The sequence below is a fragment of the Pan troglodytes genome, chromosome 6, assembly GCF_028858775.2.
Source record: "Pan troglodytes isolate AG18354 chromosome 6, NHGRI_mPanTro3-v2.0_pri, whole genome shotgun sequence".
NCBI classification, from domain to species: domain Eukaryota; kingdom Metazoa; phylum Chordata; class Mammalia; order Primates; family Hominidae; genus Pan; species Pan troglodytes.
Window position 1 is genome coordinate 108,178,611 of NC_072404.2, and position 8,446 is coordinate 108,187,056.

At 47.5% G+C, this 8,446-nt stretch overlaps 1 non-coding gene across 1 annotated transcript; it reads right to left on the reverse strand.

Moving 5' to 3' along the window:
• Positions 1-8,092: 8,092 nt before the first annotated feature.
• Positions 8,093-8,199, reverse strand: LOC112209976 (U6 spliceosomal RNA). The gene has a single exon (XR_002944946.1). It is a non-coding gene; the product is annotated as a U6 spliceosomal RNA (small nuclear RNA).
• Positions 8,200-8,446: the final 247 nt, after the last annotated feature.

An 8,446-nucleotide genomic window follows, 5' to 3' on the forward strand; every position in this document is an offset into this window, starting at 1 on the left:
CTTGCCTCCTCCCCCACTTCCAGCCTAGGCCTTCCAATCACCTGGCCTTGCTGGGGATGGGGGGAAGGGATAACCCTCCAAGAAACCCACTCAAGTTAATTCCCAGGTCAGTTTTGATCAAATTAATTTTTTTTTTTTTGAGACAGAGTCTTGCTTTGTCACCCAGGCTGGAGGGCAGTAGCACGATCATAGCTCACTACAGCCTCCAATTGCTGACCGCAAGTGATCCTCTCACCTCAGCCTCCCAAGTAGCTGGGACTACAGGTACATGCCACCATACCCAGCTCATTTTTTTTTTTTTTTAAGTTTTGCAGAGACAGAGTTTCACTATGTTGCCCAGGCTGGTCTTGAACTCCTTGCCTCAAGCGATCCTCCCTCCTCAGCCTCACAAAATGTGGGGATTACAGGCATGAGCCACCATTCCCAGCCTCAACTTGATCTTATACATACAGCAAGTAGGTGAGGGAGCCTTGGATAGTTCTGAGGCCCAGCCCATTGCATTTTCTATTACCTTGTTGCCTGTGGGGATGTGTGTTAGAGACATCCAGCTCTCCTCTTCTTTATTTGCAGATTATATTACAGATGAAGGTACAGCCGGCACTTGACTGAAATATAAATGTGTAGGCAAGTTTTTTTCCAATCCAAAACTCCACCAAGGAAATAGTGCCTGATGAATTACAACAGATTCTCAGGACAGCTCAACCAAGAGTTCTCTCTTATCTTTTTTTTTTTTTTTTTTTTTTTTTTTTTTTGAGACAGAGTTTTGCTCTTGTTGCCCAGGCTGGAGTGCAGTGGAGTGATCCCAGCTTTCTGCAACCTTCGCCCCCCCTCCCCACCCCCAACCCCAGGCTCAATCGATTCTCCTGCCCCAGCCTCCCAAGTAGCTGGGATTACAGGCATGTGCCACCACACCCAGCTAATTTTTGTATGTTTAGTAGAGACAAGGTTTCTCCATGATGGCCAGGCTGGTCTCGAACTCCTGACCTCAGGTGATCCACCTGCCTTGGCCTCCCAAAGTGCTAGGATTACAGACATGAGTCACCGCTCCCGGGGGAGTTCTCTTTTCTCCAAGGGGGGATATTGCACCATCTCTGACTTCACCAACTGGTGTCTGGGGTCCAGGAAAGAAATCAAATATTGATTGTGTGTATCATGACACCGTCTCCAGGAGGCAACAGAGGGAACAGCTAGAAAAACAGATAGTGAATAACACAGCCTAAGAAGGGAGAGTATTTCCCTGCTTTCTGCCCAGCACATGAAGGCATTGATTACTGATAGAGTTATTTGTTTTGTTTTTGTTTTTGAGACAGTTTCACTCTTTTTGCCCAGGCTGGAGTACAGTGGCATGATCTCTGCTCACTGTAACCGCCGCCTCCTGGGTTCAAGTGATTCTCCAGCTTCAGCCTCCCAAGTAGCTGGGATTGCGGGTGCCTGCCACCACACCTGGCTAATTTTTTTGTATTATTAGTAAAGACGGGGTTTTACCATGTTGGCCAGGCTGGTCTTGAACTCCTGATCTCAGGTAATCCACCCACCTCGGCCTCCCAAAGTGCTGGGATTACAGGCGTGAGCCACCACGCCCAGCAACGATTACTAATAGAGTTTTAAGTTCTCTGGAAAGGAGACACAAATACCTGGGGCTCCTGGGGAGGTGGAGATTGTGGGGATAAGGACTCAGGATAAGAATGCTGGATCCTGGTCAGAGACGATTACTGGAGGTCCCAAAACTAAGGTGAGCTACAAATTATACCAATAGAAACCTTCTGGCCAGGCACAGTGGCTCATGCCTGTAATCCCAGCACCCTGGGAGGCTGAGACAGAAGGATCACTTGAGGTTAGGAGTCCAAGACCAGCCTGGCCAAAATGAAACCCCGTCTCTACTAAAAACATGAAAATTAGCCAGACCTAGTGGCACACGCCTGTAATCCCAGCTACTTGGGAAGCTGAGGCAGAAGAATCACTTGAACCCAGGAGGCGGAGGTTGCAGTAAGCCAAGATCGCATCACTGTACTCTAGCCTGGGTGAGAGAGCAAGACTCCATTTCAAAAAAAAAAAAAAAACACCTTCTTACGGCCGTAAAGCATTTGGAATATTTACTATTTACAACAAGTGAAATAAGATGGGAGAAAAACATTCTTGCACAAGCAGGCCAGGCACAGTGGCTCATGCCTATAATATCAGCTCTTTGGGGGGCCTCGATGGGAGGATTGCTTGAGAGCCTGGGCAACATAGTGAGATCCCCGTCTCTACAAAAAAAATGTTAAAATTAGTCAGGCATGGTAGCATGCACCTGTAGTCCCAGCTACTCAGGAGGCTGATGTGGAAGGATTGCTTGAGTCGAGTTCGAGGCTGCAGTGAGCTGTGATCCACTGCCCTCCAGCCTGGGGGACAGAGACCCTGTCTCAAAATATTGCGCAAGCAGCCAGAAGTCTGGCATTCCTCAGCAGACAGCCTGGTCCAGACTATTTGTGCCATAATAATATCACTGCCTGTGGTGCAAACCCACACACTGGCTGTGACATGGTTATTCTGGCACTGGCCTCTAGCTTTTGAGCCAGGCCACTGACCACAAAGAAGAGTCCAGCCCTCTCCAGGGACTCTCTGGCTTGGTGCTGTCCTGCCCTGAGCAAGGCTGTTGGCTCAGACCCTGGCTGGCTGCGCTGCTATCATTCTTGTTGTCTAGGGCTGATGAATTGGGAGGAAAGGCACTGATCCAGCCCAAATGGTCCCAAGGACACAGCCAGCGCTTCCAGGAAGAGCTGCAGAAGAAACGGTGCTTCAGACACAGTTGAGGGTGGAGAGAGACCCCCAGCAACCCAGCAGCAGCCTCTCCAGCCTCAAACAATCTCGGGCAAGCCTGTCGTGAGAATTAAAGTGTGCCTTTGTTCGCAGGGACTGCCAACACGAAGTACCACATGGAGAGGCTTAAACAGCAGGAATTTATTTTCTCACCATTCTAGAGGCTGGAAGGCCAAGATCAAGGTGCTGGGAAAGTGGGTTCCTTTTTTTTTTTTTTGTGACAGTGTATTGCTTGGTCTCCCAGGCTGGAGTGCAATGGCGCAGTCTTGGCTCACTGCAACCTCTGCCTCCTGGATTCAAGTGATTCTCCTGCCTCAGCCTCCCAAGCAACTGGGATTATAGGTGCCCACCACCATGCCTGGTTAATTTTTGTATTTTTGTTTATTTATTTATTTGTTTATTTATTTTTTTGAGACGGAGTCTTGCTCTGTCACCTAGGCTGGAGTGCAATGGCACGATGTAGGCTCACTGCAACCTCCGTCTCCCAGATTTGAGTGATTCTCCTGCCTCAGCCTCACAAGCAGCTGGGATTATAGGTGCCCACCATCATGCCCGGCTAATTTTTGTATTTTTAGTAGAGACGGGGTTTCACTGTGTTGGTCAGGCTGGTCTCGAACTCCTGACCTCATGGGCCGCCTGCCTCAGCCTCCCAAAGTGCTGGGATTACAGGGATGAGCCACCATGCCCAGTCCAGTGGGTTCCTTCTGAAGCCTCTCTCCTTGGCTTGTAGAGGGCATCCTCTTCCTGTATGGTCTTCCCTCTGTATGAGACGGTGTCCAAATTTCCTCTTCTTAGAAGGACAGCAGCCATGTTGGCTTAAGGCCCACCCCTAACAACCTCATGTCAACTCAATTACTACTTTTGAAGACCCTGTCTCCTGAGCATGGTGGCTCACGCCTGTAATCCCAACACTTTGGGAGGCCGAGGTGGGTGGATCGCTTGAGGTCAGGAGTTCAAGACCAGCCTGGCCTACATGGTGAAACCCCGTCTCTACTAGAAATACAAAAATTGGCCAGGCACAGTGGCATACACCTGCAATCCCAGCTATTCAGGAGGCTGAGACATGAAAATCACTTGAACATGGTGGGGCAGATGTGGCAGTGAGTCGAGATCACGCCACTGTACTCCAGCCTGGGTAACAGAGTGAGACTCCATCTCAAAAAATTAATTAATTAATTAATTAAAGACCCTGTCTCCAAACACAGCCACATTCTCAAGTACTGGGGTGTACAATTTCAATGCATGAATTTTAGAGAGACACCATTCAGCCCATAAGAGATGAGATGCAAGCTGGGCGCGGTGGCTCACGCCTGTAACCTCAGCAATTTGGGAGGCCAAGGCAGGCAGATCATAAGGTCAGGAGTTCGAGACCAGCCTGGCCAACATGGTGAAACCCTCTCTCTACTAAAAGTACAAAAATTAGCCAGGTGTGGTGGTGCACGCCTGTAATCCCAGTTACTTGGGAGTCTGAGGCAGGAGAATCTCTTGAACTGGGGAGGCAGAGGTTGCAGTGAGCTGAGATCGTGCTGCTGCACTCCAGCCTGGGCGACAGAGTGAGACTTCGTCTCAAAAAAAAAAAAAAAAATGAGAGATGAGATGCTGCACAGAGATGGCCAGATCCATAAGAGGTGGTTATTAAGCGGTGGCAAGCGTGAGTTCTTTCTTCAGAGTGACTGAGAAGGCAAGACGACATGGAGAAAACACCAGAATTCTGGTGTCTTTCCACAGTCAACCCTTCTCTCCACCAGCAAACCCTCCTGAATGACTGCAGTGAGTTCTTCCAGAGAGGAAGTAATTCTGTTGCACCCTGTGCAAGCCTGGATTTATGACTCGGCTGCTCTGAGCTGGTTCACAATCTCCCTCAAGCCTCCAATGATGGGCAAAGTGAGCCTTGGGCAGGAATCCCGGGGCTGCTGTGCCCACAGCTCCAGCCAACATCCAATGCCAGCCCAGGAGTGCCTGGAGAGCCTGCAGCCCACGTCAGGGGTCCTGGTGTTGCTGCCTCCACACTGTCCCATGCAGACATCATTTGGCTGGGAAGGAACAGAGCTCAGGCAGGGATGTGTTTAGAATTCCTTCCTACAGCTGATTCCATTGGACTTGGGGCAGGGGAGTGATTTCTGCCCCCTGACATTTTTCTTTTGCTGACCTGAGCCTCTTGGTGAGAATTCCTCCTGGGACATCCTCAGAGGCCCTGGGGTCCATCTACCTGGGAAAGACACAGCCCTGAAAACAGGAGGCAGGTCCTCCAGAGACCGGCGAGGACCCAGGAACAGGAGCTCCTGACAGCCTGAGAGAGGGATCAGAAGAGAGAGGTGTCAGATTCATTGCAAGGCAAGAAGTGATTGAAAAGCATCTTCTGGGATTTAAAAGCATTCTCTAGGCCAGGTGCTGTGTCTCACGCCTATAATCTCAGCGTTTTGGGAGACTCCTGTGGGAGGATCGCTTGAGGACCTCTCTGGGCAAGAGTTCAAGACCACCCTGAGCAACATAGTGAGACCTTGTGTCTACAAAAAGGTTTTTTATTCTATTATTTATTATTTATTAATTTTTTATTTGTATTTGTATTTATTTATTTTTTTGAGATGGAGTCTCGCTCTGTCACCCAGGCTGGAGTGCAATGGTGTAATCTTGACTCACTGCAACCTCCATCTCCCAGGTTTAAGCAATTCTCCTGCCTCAGCCTCTTGAGTAGCTGAGATTACAGGCGCACACCACCATCCCCAGCTAATTATTATTATTATTATTTGTATTTGTATTTTTAGTAGAGATAGGGTTTTGCCATGTTGCCCAGGCTGGTCTTGAACATCTGACCTCAAGTGATCTTCCTGCCTTGGCCTCCCAAAGTGCTGGGATTACAGGCGTGGGCCACCTTGCCTGGCCCTACAAAACATTTTAAAATGGGCCAGGCATGGTTGAGTGGACCTATGGTCCCAGCTACTGGAGAGGCTGAGGTGGGAGAATTGCTTGAGCCTAAGGATTGGAGGCTGCAGTGAGCTGTGTTCGTGCCACTGCACTTCAATCTGGGTGACAGAGAAAGACCCTGTCTCTAAAAAATAAATAAATAAATAAAGTAAAATAAAAGCAATTTCCGATAGTTTCCCATGCTTCCTACCAATTTAAAAAATCCTTCCCTAACCCCAAACAGCCTTTTATTTTTTGTTTTTCGGTTTTTTGTTTGTTTGTTTGTTTTGAAACGGAGTCTCGCTCTGTTGCCCAGGCTGGAGTGCAGTGGTGCGATCTGGGCTCACTGCAACCTCTGTCTCCCGAGTTCGAGCAATTTTCCCTACCTCACCCTCCCGAGTAGCTGGGATTACAGGCACATGCCATGACGCCTGGCTAATTTTTGTATTTTTTACTAGAGATGGGGTTTCACCATGTTGCCCAGGCTGGTCTCGAACTCCTGACCTCAGGTGATCTGCCCACCTCGGCCTCCCAAAGTGCTGGGATTACAGGCATGAGCCATCACGCCTGGCCCCAAATGGCCTTTTCCATGCCGGTTGTGTCTAAGGCCTTCTCTGCTTTTGCTAACTCTACTCCCTACCTCATGCAAACTGCTCTTGATGTCTTCCCTGAAATTTTGACATGTTGTATCAATTGGAAGATTGGAATGTTGTATCAACTGGAAGATTGTTGTATCAATTGGAAGATTGTTGTATCAGTTGGAAGACTGGAATGTTGTATCAGTTGGAAGATGGTTGTATCAATTGGATTGTTGTATCAATTGGAAGATTGTTGTGTCAATTGGAAGATTGGAATGTTGTATCGATTGGAAGATTGATACATGTTGTATCAATTGGAAGATTTTCTCCAAAACCGTGAGCAAGTTGCTGATAATTTTCTGCAGCAGAAATGCCACCAGGGCTTTTTCTTTCTCCTTTTCCATTTAAAAACTGGATTACAGTAGACATTTTCCCCCTGGGGACCTATGTGTAGGAGAGCAGTTATTTCGAGTCCAGAGAGTTTTAGCTGATGCATTTACAAAGATGTGGACTGTGCATTGTGAAATGCAGTACAATCACAGCATTTGTTCACTATGCACCAAACTGGGCTCTTGCCCCTGCTAGTCCACACTTTTGAACATGGGAAACTTTTTTCCTGTCTGGTGGATCCTGATAACTGCAAAACCAGCATTTGCGATCAAGCTCCAGGACCTGAATTGTGCAGAACAGAGTAAAAGCAACCCCCTCCAGCTCCCTCCCTCCTCAAATCACAAAATTTCTCCAGAGGAGCCCTGAGGTCATCTTGCCTTCCATCAAAACCCCTTTTTTCTTTCTCTTGAAAATTTGACGAGATCCAAGTGGCGGCTTTCATCAGCGATTCCTGAAGAAAGAGAGAGGGGCAATAGTCCTCACCCACTGCCACAACCCCCATGCCACGCCGGCAGTGCCTTCAGGAGGAAATGTTAGACTTTTCCCTGCATGCACCTCGCTCCTCTGCAGATTCATAGACGGCAGTGCACACAAGAAATGAACAAAGTTCCTCGAAAACTTAAAAACAGATCCAGCAGTTGCACTTCTGGCTTTGTACCCCAAGGAAGCGAAATCAGGGGCCCAAGGAGATATTTGAATAACCAATTTTTTTTTTTTTTGAAACAGAGTCTTATTCTGTCACCCAGGCTGGAAGGCAGTGGCACAATCTCCACTCACTGCAACCTCCACCTCCCAGGTTCGAGCGATTCTCCTGCCTCAGCCTCCTGAGGATCTGGTACTACAGGCATGCACCACCATGCCCGGCTAATCCATAACCAATTTTATAGCAGCATTATTTACAATAGCCAAAGGGTAGAAGCAACCCAGGTGTCCATCAACAGATAAATTGATAAACACAGTGTGATACATTCGTGCCATGAAATTTTTTTTTATTATACTTTAAGTTCTGGGATATATGTGCAGAACGTGCAGGTTTGTTATATAGGTATACACATGCCATGGTGGTTTGCTGCACCCATCAACCCGTCATCTACATTAGATATTTTTCCTAGTGCTATCCTTCCTCTATCCTCCTACCACCCTACAGGCCCTGGTGTGTGATGTTCCCTTCCCTGTGTCCATGGGTTCTCACTGTTAAACTCCCACTTATGAGTGAGAACACATGGTGTCTGGTCTTCTGTTCTTGTGTTAGTTTGCTAAGAATGATGGTTTCCAGCTTCATCCATGTCCCTGCAAAGGACATGAACTCATCCTTTTTTATGGCTGCATAGTGTTCCATGGTGTATATATGCCACATTTTCTTTATCCAGTCTATCAGTGATGGGAATTTGGGTTGATTCCAAGTCTTCGCTATTGTGAAAAAAAATATGGAATGCTTCACGAATTTGCATGTCATCCTTACGCAGGGGCCATGCTAATCTTCTCTGTATCTTTCCAATTTTGGTATATGTGCTGCCAAAGCAAGCACCATGCCATGGAATATTATTCAGCCATAAAAAAGATGGAAATTCTATCACATGGCACAACATAATAAAACATGGGAACAGTATGCTCAGTGAAATAAACCAGTCATAAAAAGACAAATATTGAATGATTCCACTTAAATGGGGCACCTAGAGCAAGCTAATTCATAGAGACAGAAACTAGAATGGGGGTTACCATCCTACCAGAGGCTGGAGGAGGGAATTGGGGAGTTAGTATTTAATGGATAGAGT